The 17091-nt window shown below is 44.7% G+C and overlaps 2 protein-coding genes across 2 annotated transcripts in view; both read right to left on the reverse strand.

Annotated features, from left to right (window-relative positions):
• The window catches only part of srrm4 (serine/arginine repetitive matrix 4), a 70798-nt gene that overhangs the window by 38664 nt on the left and 15043 nt on the right, over positions 1-17091 (reverse strand). The gene's annotated exons all lie outside the window — the stretch shown is intronic.
• Positions 15456-17091, reverse strand: part of suds3 (SDS3 homolog, SIN3A corepressor complex component) — a 141858-nt gene continuing 140222 nt past the window's right edge. The window contains exon 13 of the mRNA XM_076025811.1: positions 15456-15491. The gene's annotated coding sequence lies outside the window, so the exon portion shown is untranslated. The remainder of the gene's footprint in view (positions 15492-17091) is intronic.

Below are 17091 nucleotides of genomic sequence, written 5' to 3' on the forward strand. Positions count from 1 at the left end.
AATAAAGTGTTTTGTTTCTCCAATCTGCCGCCCTCTGGATGGATTGATACCTCTTTTTGATTTCCGATACCGATACAAATACCGATACCATCCTACCTCCTAAACTTCTTTGGAAATACCCTATTTGCATAGATACATTTGTTCAAGATAACCATATCAAAAGCATCATCCTAATAAAACTAGTTGATGTGATATATAAATAGCAAATGCTTTATATATATACAGCTCTCTTTACGACATGCCGTAAACAGAGAAGAGAGCGGCTGCTGCACGTCACGTGGCTAGCACTGTGTTGTGTTGTAATCATCTTCCTTTTCGTCTGTCCCAAAGGTAAACGACTTGAAGATATTTTCTGCTTCACTGCCCATGGCGTAAATGAGAGTGCTAACCTGGACTTCACCATCTTTGGCACCCAACTTCGTCGCCAACCGACGGTCGCTCAAAGTTGAAGTGTTCTGGTGGGTTAAACTTCGTCATCGTCTTGGTTTTTTCTCTTAAACCTTTGACACCATGCCAAGTAAACTATACACCGATGTGCAGTTAGAGATTTCCACAGGAGTCCCAACTTTATTAGCAGAAGGACAGGAAGGAGTAAGAATAACGTAAACAATCACCATGTCGGCTCTACCACACTACACTGCGGAACCTTCCGCTACATTTATGACATCACTGTGAGGTACTCTCATTGGCTACAATATTTGTCACTCAGATCCAATACCTTGACAGTTGTGCAATGGTATTGCCTGCAGCTGTGTAGATTACAGTTTCAAACACAAACTATGGAAACGAAGGTGAGTTTGGATCGAAAATAATTGACGTTCAAGACAACTCAAGAAATACGGGACAAACCCTATCCCGTTTTCGATTCGAAATGGGATGCACCATTTGATTGTCAAATACAGGACAATTCTGTAGTTTAAGGGACAGTTGGCAACTAACTCTAGTTGGCTAGAGAAACACCAGAAGTTCCTGGTGCTTCTCAATAGTTTCCTGTAGTGTTTGTTGTTGTGGCTCACTTTCCTGCTTGCCAATCGACTGTTCTGCTTATTCTTTTCCATGATATTTCTGCAAATGCTGGATCAAGTTCATGGTGTTGGAGTTTCCAGTGCTGCTACCACCCTTTGAGACACGTTTGTTGCACAAATTGTGTGAGAATCTCGAGGGGCAACTTGTGTGTTTCCCATCCTGTGCTCTCATCAATCCCTCATAGCGCAAAGGGACGCCCTCCCTCTCTCCTTCCTTCCTTCTGTCCAGGCAGTGGGAATGAGAGAAGCTGCAGGCGTCAGACTCAGACGAAGGGAAAACAAATCCTCCCCCGGTTGTTCCAACATGTTACTCAGCTGCTTCGTGCCGATGATAAATGGCCCTCCCAGTCCCAGTCCCAGTCCCTATTTTCTGTAGGGGACGGTATTAAGCGTATTTGTATAGTATTTTGTTAAATTAAAGCTTTTGGCAGGTCTGACCTGCCTGCAAAATTTGGTGAGATTTGGAGTATGGGAAGGAGGTCAAAATGGGGTTCAAATCGGTAGAATCTTTTTCGTGAAAGATATTGTTTTTTGCTTGTAAAGCCTCTGTTCCACTAAAATTAGCGGGATGTCACAATGTTTTTGGACGCGGGACGTCGCGGAAGCGATCGGCATTTAGTCCTTTCTCCCCGCCGGCAAGCTGCACCCCCCGTGCTTTCACCGCTGTGTGCCTGCTGATGTCATCGCGCTGAGATCGCGTAGATGAAATGCTACAGAATTCAAGAGTCCGGCGGTGGCCAGTGTTCTTAGTCGTTGGTCACTTTTGGCTGTAGTGGAACGATGACGTCGTTGCCGCCAGACTTGAAGCGGCGCGCACCTCCACGGCCGCTTCCCGCTGTGCAGCGATTGTTTCGGCGTCTGGTCCATTTTGTGCGCGAGCAACGGGCGAAACAGCCAGAGGACAATGAACAATTATCCAGCGCTGATGGAACGTGATCGAAAACTTTTGCATCGGTACTTGATAAGTACCGATGCAACGTCAACCCGTGCGGCAGGTAAAAAAGGTGGTGTGGTCCCGGGTGTCCCAATTCCATCGCAAGCCGATCGGTGCAGAGCCGATCGGAGCCGATTATTACCCGGGTCGCTTGCCGGGTTGTTTGACCCGTTTTGTCGCGGCACAGCGCGGCTCGGTGAGCAGATTCCACCACCACCAAATGCCGATTAGTAGCGGGACATCACCACGTTTTTTGGCCAGCGGAATTGGGCTTAATTGGCGCTATGAAGCACCTAAACTTCTCATTGTTGCATGAAACAAATGTTTTCAACAGTCCTGACCTGCTTGCCGAATTTCATTAAAATTGATCAAGGTCAAATGTGAGCATAAATTTGTTTATTACACTTTCGGATAATCAAATTATAGAAATTGGACACTTTCTTTCTATGGGAGGGGGAAACCTACAGGACTAAATTGTCGGTCTTGATAAGCAGAACATATCAGTATGTTTTATTTTGTGTGACTCTAGCCCCTTCCTTTCTGAAACAAGGACTGTTTAAGTTGCATTTTGTCACTTGTGCGTGTACCCTGTACGGAAATATTTACTAAAAATAAACTCCCGGGATCTGAAGCATTTCCTATAGAGTTTTTGATATTCAGAGTCTTGGCTATGTTATACTATGTATGGCATGCCAAAAACATTTGTGCTTTTGGAGGAGTACTTTTTTAAAAATTGTTACATTTTTGGCACATAAATGCAAACAAGCTCAAATTACACATTTTCTGTCAAAGATGGAAACTCGGACAGAGTGTTTGAAATGTAGCCGAGGATCATATGCAAGCGTAGGTTTTGGTCCAACGATTCTACTACGTTCGTACTGGCCGTAAAGATTTTTCTCGTACGGGTGTTGGTTTTTTGTTTGTAGGTTGCGCTATGGAGAACCTACAGCTGTAATTGTTGCATCCCCCCAAAAAATTTCGCCGCTCCCGACGTGCAGGCTGAATTTTGTCAAGATTGAATGAGGTTAAAGGGGTCAGAATTGGGGCAAAAGAAACAACCAAAGGCCGCAAGAAACGACCAAAGGCCGCACCCGGCCCGAAGCAGGACGGGAACAGTTACTTACACCAACCAGCAGCCTCAGTTATTGATTGTTTGCCAGTTGGTTATAGGATGAAGCAGACAATCATACCAAGGAAGTTTAGTTTTCAGGTGTTTTTCGAGCGATTTTGGTCTATTTTGAGTATACAGTGACTTTAAAGGCCTATAAAATGAAAATGGCGCTACGCTTCCGAACCCATTCTATTTATTTTGTCCTTATGAAGGTCTAGTCTGTGTAATACAAAAGGTTTCAAACTGCAACCATTTATGGTTGTTGTGTTCTGGGATTCTTGATGATTTCAAACAAGTGAAAATGACTCACTTCCGGTTTGTCAGGGGTCAAAGGTCAAAGCGTATGTAATTTAGAGCATCCAAGGAACTCGTTAGTCTTTGTCCCATGTCGTTTTGGTCTTCCTAGCAGCCACTAGAGGCATGTTAGTTTTTGCAGGGGAAGCAATTTTGGGGCAGTTTTGAGTGTACTGCAACTTTGGAGGGCCGTAAAACAAAAACAGTTACTACCTTATCAAAAAGTTACATATAACTTTTTGTCATGAAGGTGTTCTCTGTTAGAAACAACATTTTCAATCCCAATCGCACTTTCTGGTTTCTGAGCCTTGTGTTTCAAGATTTTTTCAAACAAGTGAAAAAAGATCACTTCCGGTTTGTTTGGGGTCAAAGGTCAGCATTTATGAATATTAGGCCTGGATTGACCGAACGCGTGGGTCTTCGTCCCATGTTTCTACAATGTTCCTAGAGGGCCCTATTAAGAATTTAGTGTTTTGGTCTATGTAGGGGGCGCTATTGAACAGATCGATACAGTTTCTTTGATAGATTACTTTTTTCGCCGGTTCTGACCTGCGTGCAAAATTTGCCGAAGATCGGGGCAGGTTAAGGGTGTCAAAATGGGGTTCGAAGCCACGTAAGAACGAGAATAACAAGTGAGTCGTCTCCCACTTGTTATTCTCGTTCTGAAGCAGCTTCACACAATGAAATTCCTCGAGGGTCAAAGTTGCATATGAAGCAGCAGAACGTCCAGCAGGTGAGACGGTTTCTTTTGCTGAGGCGTTCAAGGACCTTTTTCTCCCGTCACTGCTGCTGCTGCTGAAATAGTTGTGGGGTTGTGGTGCTACCTTGGGGAGATGCTCCGTTTCCTTTTTCGTAGGTGAGAACCTCCAGTGCAGGAGACGCTGCTGTGACTGGAGAAAGAAAAGATATTTGCCTGGTTTTCCAACCAGCCATGTCGACTCCCTGTGGCATAATAGAGCAAGTCAACAACACTCTGTCCCAACAACCCAGAGAGGGAGGGATCGATAAAGCTGTGCCTGGAAGCAAAAACAGGAGAGCAACCTTGGGCGATCGATGGACAACACACGCCACAGCCTCTGAACTAAAGGCCGAGCGCTGATTTAACAACACCGCTTTGATTCTGCGATAAAAATGTTGAGGATGCAGATTTTCCGGCTTTTCGTGCCGCATCAGAGTAGTGAAGCATCAAACCATTCCTCCTGCACAAACTGGAGCTCTCTCTCTCTCTCTCTCTCTCTCTCTCTCTCTCTCTCTCCCCCTCCCTCTCCATCTCTCTCTAAAAAGGGGCATTTTTGCCCTCCGTTCACAGCCTTGCAGCTAAAACTCCTGTTACTTCCTGTTTAAATTGACACTTGGTTGGATCTTCCAGGATTAAAAAAAAATGTGAGTTGTTCTTAACTGACTTTCTAAAGTTGGCCTTTGAAGTTGAAATAAAACAACAAAATAATAAAAAGTCCATATTGGCGATGCTTCATTTTCAAGGTCGCCTGCCAGGTCAAGGCTATTGGCGCTATCGTTGAGAGGCAGGATTAGCTTTGTTTTTGTTTTGTTTTCCCCCCCGAGATCCACTGTAAACACTGTAGCGCTGCCATCACCTCCCTCCCCCACCACCACCACCACCACCACACAAACACACACACACACACCTCGACTGATGATTTAAGAGTTCCCCAGACACACGTAAGGTCCTAGAAGGCTAATAAACCTTCCATTATCCCTGTCAGAGGCAGCAAGAACAATGGATTGTTGTTATTACGGGAGTGATGATGGTTGAGATAATTAGCAGACGTGGAGATGATCTATTAACACAATTAAAGGCCGAACAGGGCCGTCCCTGGGCGTTTGCTTCACAACAACAACACTGTTTATCCAGATATCAGAGACGATGTAGGAACCACTTCATTACCAGCCAAAGGACACGAGATGCTGAGCGCCAGGTGGAATTAATCAAGTCCCTTGTGAGGCTGATCTGTCATCTGATCGTATTTTCAACAAGGGCACCTTTTGGAAAAGTGTTTAATTTGGATTTTTCTCAACACAGTATGACCAGTGATGAATGTTTCAGGTTTGTTGCTGCGAGTGCGTACAGCAAACAGAGAGAATTTGCAGAAAATGATCCACCGGGGGGCTCCAGTTCAGGACCTTCAGTCACTTCAGTGTGAGTCGTCTTGTCTATGCCCCTCAAAATGTTGAGCCGCTGCGGCTATGTGATTGGCTGATTGCACACAAAGTATACCAAAAAAAATGTAAGATTAAAAATAAAAAAATAAAAAAATAACTTTAATTCCTTCACCTTGTACTCGTCAACTTTCCAATGAAAACTATGGATGTATAAGAACTGGATACCAGACTGGCAATGTGGCGGCGAGACGATTCTTCCACAGTGGTCGCTCGAGGTACTGCAGCCAAAAATACCATTCGACCCAAAAAGCATTTTTTTCCCCCATTAGGCCACAATACAAAAAAGAATTGCCTGTAAAACAGCTGGCAGGATCTTTCATAATAAATCTTTCGATTGCAGATTTTAATCCTGGACTCTTAATATTTCCCCCAAAAAAATTTGAAAGCCAGAAAATAACCTGAAAATACTTTTATATTCCCAGCATGATGTTATGGCTCATTCTGATTGGCCAATGTGTCCTGGTGCATCATGGGAGTTACAAAGGCATGGTGTGAAGTGCTCCATGCTATGTAGGGGCTGCATAATGTGGAAACCATAAACTGTATGTGCTGGGGAAGCAATTCTGGGGTCTTGAAGTAAACAGGCTCCACTGTTAGTCTGCTGGTGGATACTGACACTAACACTAACCGTCTTTGAGCAAATCTGAAGCAGCTTCAGCAAAGTTGCGTATGAAGCCGAACTTCCAGCAGGTGAGATGGTTTCTTTTGCCGAGGCGTTCAAGGACCTTTTTCTCCCGTCACTGCTGCTGCTGCTGAAATAGATGTGGGGTTGTGGTGCCACCTGGGGGAGCTGCTACATTTCCTTTTTCGTAGGTGAGAAAATCCCCACGCCCAACCTCCACACCTCTGTACCCCCCCCACACACACACACACCCTGGGGTCGAGGTGTTCTTGCCTCCCAGTAGTTGGGAGTATAATGGGAACATATTTTGCTGATGTTCCCACTGTGGAGTGAAAATCACCCAGAGTGGATGTAAATGCTGAGCAGAAGCGATCAAGGCCTTAATTGGCCCCTGCTGCTTCACTCCCCCCTCCCGCCTCCGCTCTCCTTGCATGATGCATGATGGAAAAAGGCAGACAGAGTGACGGGAGGAAACATAAAAGGGTTTAATGGCCGCTAAGCGGCAGCGGACCTGTTGGCAACTTCACCATCTTCACCGGTTTTTCTCCGTCACCGACGTCTGATTGGATTGCTAGGCCTCGACAACATCCACGTCACCATGGAAGAAACGTCCTACGCTCAGCATCAAGGTTGATTACTTGTCTGTGAACGATACCCCCCACGCCCACTCCCACCCCAACCCAAAAACAAGAGGACCTTTGCACTGATTCATGAAACAAGTTGCACTAATATTTGTACTATTTTTGTTGTTGTTTTCGTTGAACATTTCAATGTAATGCGACTTTTAGTGAAAACGCGTTTCTCATTTACTTTTAAACAACGGCTTTTTCAACAAATGATTCTCTTGTCACAGCAGGTAAAAAAAATGTTGACTCAAGCAAAGCCAGAGACACCTGGGACTGTTTATTGTGTGTGTGGTCAAGGGACAAGAATCAAGGCCTGATCGTTTCAATCAGGATGCATCAGCCAATCAGGGGCGGCAGTAGCAGTGGCAGGAGCCTCCTGCAGTCTTTCAGCAGTGACTTTGAAGACGAGCAAGGTTGCTTTATACAATTATTGTGTCCTGACGATAAAATGGGAACAACAGAACGTCTTGATTAATTCTCTGATCACACCGAGCGCCAAGAGTAATTACCAGGCAGTCCGCCGCTCACTGGAGCGCACATCAATCAAATTGGAGGCAGTCACCGCCGCTCACTGCCAATCAGTCCACCACCACTGACAGATGGATGGACGAACAGATGAGTCGATTGGCTCTCAGACCCTATGGCCGGCGAGGCGTTTTACCTGCCAGTGAGCAGGAAATGCAGAGCGAACGTTGGCCCGGGCCAATGGCGAAAAAAAGGGAAACACATCCGAGCGAGACGGACGTCGGTTCGCTGTCACACATTAGCGACTTGGTGACAGCAGGAGGATCAGAATGCCGCCACTGTTTCTGCTAAGCTGGGAGGAAGAAAGGAGCTGCGTATTCAGTCACGGGACTTATTGATCCAGATTAATGTTCTGTCTTGAAAAAAGGTCACATGTTGCAGGCAGATTAGCTACGATTTTTCAGGAGGAAGGTCACTGAGGAGGAAGGTCGCTGGATGACGGCGCTCTCCAACGTAGTCGAACACGTCATCGCCACGAGCGGGCGAGCGATCTGCGTTGAAAATCAGTTGAAGATACAAAAATAAATTGGCTGCTGAGCGGATATATTATGGAAGCATCTCTTTGTGTTAGCTTCCGTAAACTGCAGTGACCATGGTTAAAATGATTTAAAGGAATTCATCTGTTTTTATTTTATTATTTTTTTACCAGAAGGGAAATGCTTTAATTGACGGGGCTAAACAGCTTTTCTCTCTGTTTGTCAACCTTTTGTGGGCTTGAAATGACGCTGCAGCTGCTGCTCATATTCATACTAACTCCTCGTGCCCTGCGTCCTGATACAGAGCACAGCAGAGGGAAGCAGCCCTTCAGGGGGGAAAAGACCTATAGCATTATGACATGGTTCATGTGCTATGTATATATATATATATATATATATATATATATATGTATATATATATATATATATATATATATATATATATATATATATATATATATATATATATATATATATATACATAGCTATATATATATATATATATATACATATATATATTTGCCTGCTAATATTTTTGCAGCAGCTCTTTTCCTGTGAAATGGAGGCTGCAGCTGAAGGGATCTTAGAAAATAAGCAGCAGCACCTATTTTTCCGGCATTTTGTGCTTTGCAGGGTTTATTCTGTTTGGGATGCAACCACCAAAGCCAACAGAGTTAATCAGCTGTAGTCCAGGTCCAATACCAGGAAAAAGGATTTTCACAGAAAGACTGTAATTCCAGCAAAACAGCAGCAGGCACAACAAACCTGGCCAGGTTAGACGTTAGCCTGTAAAACTCATTACAATTCCATCATCATCACCATCACCATCATCACCATCATCACTGTCATCAACACCATCATCATCATCATCATCAACATCATCATCATCATCATCACCACCACCACCACCACCACCACCATCATCATCACCACCATCACTGTCATCACCACCATCATCATCATCATCATTTCTGTTTTTTGTGCTCAAAAGTCCTCTTCTCTCTGCACATTGTGGATCATCAATTCCTCCTGGCCGTAGTCTGACCTGAAAGGACGCCGATGACTGGAGCTGCTTGAGACAAAAGGTGGAGACAATCCCGAGGAAACAGCAGCCTGGCTGCCTCCAGTCACAGCTGACACCTTGGACTCAGAGATCTGACTGAATGGATTTGGAATGGAAGCGCTGGAATTTATTTATTTGTTTATTTATTTTGTCTTGTCAACATATCAAGTTAAAAAGTCTGATCGCTCCTCTTTGAATTAATTTGGTGACCACCTGGTTGAGCTAGAACTTCAGCGGCCAATTAAGGGGATAATAATAACCCCCCACTGTAACTGCAAAGTAAACTTCCCAACAACAACAACAACACTGAAACTCATTTGGAGTCGACAGTCTGACAGTCCAGCAGCAGCAGCTTGCTGCGCCTGTTTCCCCCACTGGCACATCTAATTAGCCACCACCATCGTGTCTTCCTGGAGCTGCTCTCTGGGAACCAGTTGACGCTTTAATCCAAACACCTACAACATGTCCACGAGCAGCAGAAGCAGCGGTGCCATCCTGAAGCTTAATGAGTGCCCGGAGTCGCAGGCTAATTTGCGTCAGTAAATAAAGCAGGTTTAGAGACAGCCGTGACAGCAGCAATGACCCTAAATGCTCAGAGTAATGCAGGAGGGAGTATTGACCCCATCTGGATATGCACCACTAATTAGACCAAGCCCACAACCAAACCTATACCGTGCCATCAAGTTCAACCTTCTGCCTCTATTGATCAGGTCTGACGGGGTCTGTCTCCTTGTTGCTAGCTCTGTGTTAGCACGGTGTGTCCCTTTTTTGGTAGGTCAGTGTTAGCACGGTGTCGACCACAGCCTGTGTAGGTACAGAATTAGTCCGCCTTCGGAATGTGTCCGGGGCCCAACGATGACGTAGCAACATGCCATTGACTAAGTGGTGATGAATGACTGTCATTGGAAGTCATTGGCAAAGCGGCGATGAACGACTGTCATTGGCTGTCATTGGCTAAGTAGCGATGAACAAATTTTTAAATCTTTAAATTCTGTGTAGAGTGAGGAGAGTTGTTTGGAGAGCGTTCGTAAGAGCAAAAAAATGGACAGCGGGACAATGGAAAGAAATGGACAGCGGGACAATGGATGTCTGTTTGCCTATCGTTCGTTCACCGCGATGTAGTTTGTCCTAATAGAGTTGCTGTATAAATTTATCTTAAAAATGTTCCCATTAATGACTTATTAGTCTAATGTAACAGCATTGAAAACCTTATCTATCCATCCATCCATCATCAATCTATCTGTTTATCTGTCCGTTTGACAATCATTCGTTCGACAGCGATGTAGTTTGTCCTAAGAGAGTTGCCGTATGTGACGTCATCGGCAGTTGCTGGCCGGACACATTCCGAAGCCGGACACATTCTGAATGCGGAATAATTCTGTACCGACACCTGCAGCCCTGAAATCTTGTTCATTGTCCAGCAGAGTTGTCTGACTGGATCTTAAGATATCGTCGGACTGCTGTCTGAACTGTGGATGTAAGAGGAACAGAGTGCAGCACTGCAGCTTTTGGATGGTGGAAAAATGTTTTTTGCTTGAGTCTGAAAAGAGATTTTTTTTGTTTGTTTGCCCAGAAGGCTGAGGTGTGCTGGCAAAACCAGCAATAACAAATCTGATGATAATAATTAAATTCATCATTATGATAAACTGTATTTTTTAGAATGTGGGCCTGTCGCCTGACAATTTAATTTTTTTTTTTTAATTTTTTTTTTTTTGCTTTGATAACTGGACACTTGTTACGAACCCAAAAGAAACTGGCATCTAAGTGGTATTCTGAGTTAACTTCAATGTTGGTTTCTGCCAAGAACGGTCCAGACTTTCAAAACAAGAACGCAAAATTCCTCTGATGACATAATCAAACCAAACCCAGTCGATCTATTCTGGGTCTTTCCTGCTGGGCCTGATGGTGGAGGGTCAACACTTGAAGTCATCCTCCCAAATGACTGCTGCTGCTGCCACCAGGTGCAGCAGATGGAGGCGCAGCACCAGATCTGACAGTGTTTAGAATGCTATGAATAGATGGCAGCGGGGGGGGCGCTGCTGCAGCTGCAGAAACAAGTCGCCCTCCAAGTGTCGCAGTCGGGACGTCCTCCCTCATCCCAGTCGAAGCCTTTCACATCAACAGTGTCTCTCTCTTTGAGAGCGGTGAGGCCTCGCCTCCGTCCAGTGTCGCTGGAGTGGTTATGCAACACTCGCCTCCAAAATGATCACACAATTTTTATATATATATATATATATATATAATAATTATTATTATTATTGTTATTATCATATATTACAGTGTTTTTTTTTAAAAAAGCTTGATTACTCGTCAAGCCTGGTTCACACCGGAGACGGAAGCACCTACGAAAATCGCACGCGAGCCGCAGCCCTCCTGTACAGGCAGCTTCTTACGTCCCTGTGTATTGCGTCCCGCTGCGGCAATAAAATAGCCGTGGAACGGAGCCCGCTTCCTATCGGCGCCCTTCAGTGTCGTTCACGCCACCGGACTCGAAGCGGCACATAGGCAGTATAGGCAAATGCTAAGTAACTTACACTATTCTTAAAATGAGTTGCTATGTTGTCTTAAAATGAACAAAATAAGCCCACAATAGTTTGACAGCATAGAAAAGCTCAATAAATAGGTATAATAATAATAATGACAACGACACGTTACTTTTGTAGACGCCCACCCCCTCCCCCCTTCCGACTAATTAGGATGCTGCCTGCTACCGGGGCGGGGATGGTTGTTTTTTGACGCGACCCCACGGCAAGTTCTAAAACATGTATAAACGTACTAAACTGTCTGGTGCCCAGGGGAGGAAAAAAAGAAAAGAAGAGGAAGAAAAACGGGACAAAGACAGAGGTAACGTTACCAATAAGATGATGTCATAACATGTGTATATATATGTATATATATATATATATATATATATATATATATATATATATATATATATATATATATATATATACATATATGTATATGTATACATAGCTATGTAGCTTTTAAAAAAATATGAGCCCCCCTACAAAATTTTGCTTTGAGGTTTTCAAGGGGTCTCATGGGTTAATCGGGGGTTCTGACCCCCTGGACCCACTTGTGTTTCGCACACTGATCATGTGCCTTCTGAGGGAAACAATTATCAATGGTGGAGTGACCTTCACCTCCTTCACTGTCCCATAATAAGGTGGTTCATCTCAGCTCCCCTGCCATCTGAGTTATTTAGAGGATTGTCTTGGGGAGGGGGTAGGGGTCCATTACCTTCTTATGGGAAAGACCTTCATTCAATTTGCCCGTAACTCAATGAGACGTTGGGTGTATGGATGCTTCCGTGAGGGGTTCAAGGGCGAGAGAATTATTCCATTATCTTTAATGTGCAGGACAGCCAAGGCTGTCGAGGTCCCGGCTGAATTTATTTACCTACACCACCTTTGTCCCGCCTCAGGAAACAATCGGCGCAAATTTAAATGCACCGCGACCTTAATTCTCATGATCGTTCACTGTTGCTCCTGCGGCCTGAGGATGACAACAATAGTCCTCATGCAGTCCTTAGCATTTCAGCAGGGTTAGCAGCTTTTCATTGAATTAATGGACCAACAATTCATATATGTTATTATACTTAACTAATTCAGAAATAAAATCAACCAATTCTGTATGCCTTTGCATAGTATTGCATAACACTTCAAACGCCCTTATCCATACTTATCTGCCACTTTTTAAGTCTTTTTAACTTGTGTATTTGTATATTTGTAAAACTTAAATTTAAATTGCTACTTTTTTTTTTTTTTTTTACAATTTCTTTATTCCTTGTACGCACAATTACTTCAGGTTCTGCTACACCAACATTTCACTGCTGTGTAACGTGACACATGGCAAATAAAGTCTTTGAATCTTGAATCATGGGAAAAATCTTCATCTGTGTCATCACCACAAAGACGGCGTTGTGTGTTCACAGAGTGACTAAGTGGATTCTTGGAAGGAGTCGACTGCAACTCGCACATATGGCCTGCGATGGTCGTTAATTGCATGCAGTTTGAGCAGAGCCTGATTTAGTTGTGTCAAGGGTTTGCAGCTGTGCGGCTATTGACACTAACATCAGCCCTTCAGTCATCATGAATTGACTGTCATTCTCACAAACAACAAACCAAAAACAAACAAACAAAACTAGAGGTAGAGCCAGAAGTTCTCTGGTGGGGCTAATGTCAGTAGTGATTTACTTTAGTAAACTGACATTAGCGGATTATTAGCTAATAACATGATGTCAACATCCATCAGACTTGAAATAACTGTGGACTCAGTGGCCATTTTATTCCGGAACAATGTTCAATTGTCTCTGAACACAGACGATCAATCAGCCAATATCTGATGCAGCTCCGTGCATCTGTTTGAAAATAACCACAGGTTACAGCCGAGGGACTGGACGCCCAACACCTTCGTGTGTACAAACACACACACACACACACACACACCAGCCACGACGGTCAAGTACCCGGTTACTGCAAAGGAGCACCAGTAAGGGAACATGGTACAGCTCAGCGCCTTTTCTTGAGTAGAAGTGTTCTCTCCTGACAATGGACAACCTCTTTCAGTCGCAAAGGTCACGCCAGCAAGAGCAGGTGGGTGGGCGGGCGCATGGGGGAGTGGCCTGGAGAAATGAGAATGTGATGCTCCATAGCAAGGCCAGACACAATGAGTTCTGATTGATTATGAACAACGTTTTACACACGTGTGTGTGTGTGTGTGTCTGTGTGTGTGTGTGTGTGTGTGTGTGTGTGTGTGTGTGTGTGTGTGTGTGTGTGTAATGTAACGTGTGTAAATCGAATGTTGGATGTATTGAGAATTAATGTGATTTAAGGAAAAAAAAAAAAAAAACTTCCCCAAAGGCGTGTATGAGGCATCTGGTTTAGAGCTGCTTCAGGCTGGAGAACGTCAGCGGTGAGAGTAATTAAGATGCAAACAGAAATGTCTTCCTTTGGATCACAAAAACCGTGTAACACAATTTCTTTCTTTCTTTCTTTCTTTCTTTCTTTCTTTATGTTAGGGGCTAGGTTAGGCTCTGTTTGGAAGGAGGTGAGTGGCCTCCTGCGGCCATGAGGCCAGGATGACAAAACAATTCGAGCCGTGTTCACATCATCACGGGGATGTGATTCCTACACTTCGGACACTTCAAGGTCCAGTGTGTAATATTTGGAGCTTTATAGAAGAAACAGCGGCATCAAGTGGTAACATTTTAGATTGAACCGCTCACCCTCCCTCTCACGATGTTTGCCAGTGAACCACAGTGGCCTGCACACACAAACCTGGATACCTAATATAAATAATATGGCAGTGCAAGGTGACAGCTAACTACTGTAGGAGCAAGACCCCAAGATTATACACTTTTAGTAATGTATTTATAGAAAGCTTTTTCCAATATGAAAATCATCAATCATGGCCAAATTGTACGCAATGGACCTTCAGAGCAGGACTGTAGTTTTTTCCTTGTCATACCAGCCCTTTAAGACAGGGGTCCCCACAGATCGGTACCGGTCCATGGGTCATGTGCTACCGGGCCGCGGGACTTTAGCACGATCTCCAACTAACCCCCCACCCCCGCCGCTGAAAATTCAACGCGACTTTAGCGCTACATTTAGTCTTCCCTCCACCCCCCACCCCTAACCGGTCCGTAGGAACGTCTCATATCAAACCGGGCCATGGTGCAAAAAAGGTTGGGGGCCGCTGCTTTAAGACACTTCCTGACTCTAGACTGTAATCTCTCAGGATGCCAGTTGTGTGCAGGATAGACGTCAAAGGACGTCTATAAACGCAAAAAAAAAACCCCATCCCCCGTCCTCAATAGATTCCCCCTCAACGGCGGCCCGCCCCCGCGCTCATCAGTGAATAAGAATTTTCTGCATGAAACATATCATACGTTCCAATGCACAATGAATCAACGCTAGATGGAAATCTTCCCCTCTGTTCTTTCTGGCAGCTGGAAATTGGTCCGCTTGACTTTGAATTCTGCAAAATCTAACACATTTGCGGCGAGCGGCGAGAAAAGAAGCAGGGGATAAAAAGAAAAAAAAAAAAACCACTGCTCGCCGCAATATCACTCCCGTGGGATGATGAAGGAGTCCTCGGGCCCGAGGATTAAGAGCTGATAGCGAGGGGCTGCCATCCACAGTGAGGACCTGAGGGCTAGTATGCTACGCTAACACTAACCGCTTCCCCCGGCTCCTCTCGCTAATCTAACATGGTCCAACCTTGGCGGCTGTCAGTCAGTCAGGCTGGAGGAGTTTATAAAGGAAGATTAAGATTAAGGCCCAACGCCAGATTATTGCCGCTCCTTTTTCCACTTAGCAAATCAGGCCCCTTATCTCCCACCTCAACAGCCCGTCTTCAACAGGAAGAGGCGGTGGAGGAGAAGGTAGAGGGGGTAGAGGGGATGGAGAAAGAGGTGGAGGAGAAGGAGGAGAGGAGGACTTTATAAGGGAGGGGGCTGCGGGGGTAAATATGTGGATCAGCAGAGGAGCAGAGGGGAATTCTGGGAGAGCAAAAACCATAATTCCAAAAACACCCTGCAGGACCATTATGATGCAGACTAAAGCATTTGAAAACACACACACACACACACACACACACACACACACACACACACACACACACACACACGTTTGTTAGTGCCCCCGGTGGTTGTAATTTATGGACATTGCCTGTGTTTCGCCGTTGTTCTCTCTAAAGAATTTTGAGGTTAAATAAGAGCGATGCAGAAAAAAATGAGGAGCCTCATAAGCGGATTAAGACCGACAGCTCCTAGTTTTTTTTACGGAAATCATAAAAAAAAAAAAAAAAACACAAAACACAACCACCGTCACTGGGAAGCAGCTCATTGAGGGTCAGCTGACCTGCTGTTGAGGGATGTCACATGTCGCACACCAGACGCCCTGATTGACAGGAGGGTTTACTCCACCCCCCCCCCCCCCCCCCCCCCCAGGAGTTCTGACATTCAGGGTCTCTTTGATGCCGTTTAGTTTCTGTTTCTGAGCCATCGTCTCTGTTTCTATTAGCGCCAAGTAACAAAAAAACATTCAGGGACAAAAAAAAGGGCAATTTTTTTTTCTTTCCCATGAGAATCAGTGACGGAGTCTGAGACCTCAGAAATAGAGGAGTGTTTTTTTGGAGAGGATGGAATGTAACTGTGAGTCGGCGCTGAGCCTCCTGCGGCAGCTCTGTCCCTTCGACTGTTTCCAGAATCAAAGGAAACCCGCAAAACAAAAGCAATTCTCTTTCTCCAACATGGCCACCGCCGTCACCACAGAGCCCGGTATAAATTGAACGGCCCAAAATAACAGTTTAATTACGTGGCTATCGCGACAGCCTTTCATGTCTTTCAAATGAATCAGGGGCGGTGTGATAAGCAATTCTTTCATGGATGCAGAACTGAGGGGGGGGGGGGGACGTCATCGTGGTTTCTCTGGGAAGTGATTGGAATACGCTTAAATGAGCCAGTTTGCCACTGACATTAATTATTCTTCTTATAATCAGGCTGAATATCCCCACGTCACCCTGATGGCTGCCAGATACATTTAATTAGTGGATGAATTTGACGGCACACTCAGAGTCTGTATCTTTCTTTTAAGGCTTGCTTTGTGAGGCTGAGCAGGGTGTTTTTTTTTTTTTTTTTGGTTGTTATTGTTTTTAATGTGGTCCCTGTCAAGTTGCAGGAAAAAACAAATTCACAGGAGGCAGGATAAAAGCAGCTTCTCACTGCAGATCCAAAGCCACTGTCGCCGCGGAAGAGCAATATATGGTCGCGTCCTATCTTCAAATACAGAGTATTATGTAAATAAAAAAAGGAAAAACATGTTAAAAAAAAAAAAAAGTGATGTCAGCCTCGTCCAAAAGACACCGAATGTCCCCAACCAGAAAGCCAGTGAGTAAAAGAAGAAGAAGACGCAATTTTGCTTGTATTTTGGTCAATGTGATGGTAAAGGGCTATTCTTCTTCAAATACAAATGAATAGGGAATCCCATCCACTCAGATTAGGAGAAATAAGACACTAAAATCTGTCCAATCCTAATGTTGGGAATTCAATGACAAACAGGGGACGCTGCCGTTGACTGTCGTCTCCGTTCCGTCTAATTGCTTCTCGTCGGGACGTCGCTGGGAATAACAGTCGCTCCTGAACGCAGCACACTGGGAATTCTACAACACCCATGCCGTCGGCCTTTGGCGCTGGGCGTCGACCGAGGCGGTGACTCCAGCTTGTGGTG

The sequence above is a fragment of the Nelusetta ayraudi genome, unplaced genomic scaffold (assembly GCF_046127955.1).
Source record: "Nelusetta ayraudi isolate G7.1 ecotype Tasmania unplaced genomic scaffold, CSIRO-AGI_Nayr_v1 ptg000018l, whole genome shotgun sequence".
Taxonomy (NCBI): domain Eukaryota; kingdom Metazoa; phylum Chordata; class Actinopteri; order Tetraodontiformes; family Monacanthidae; genus Nelusetta; species Nelusetta ayraudi.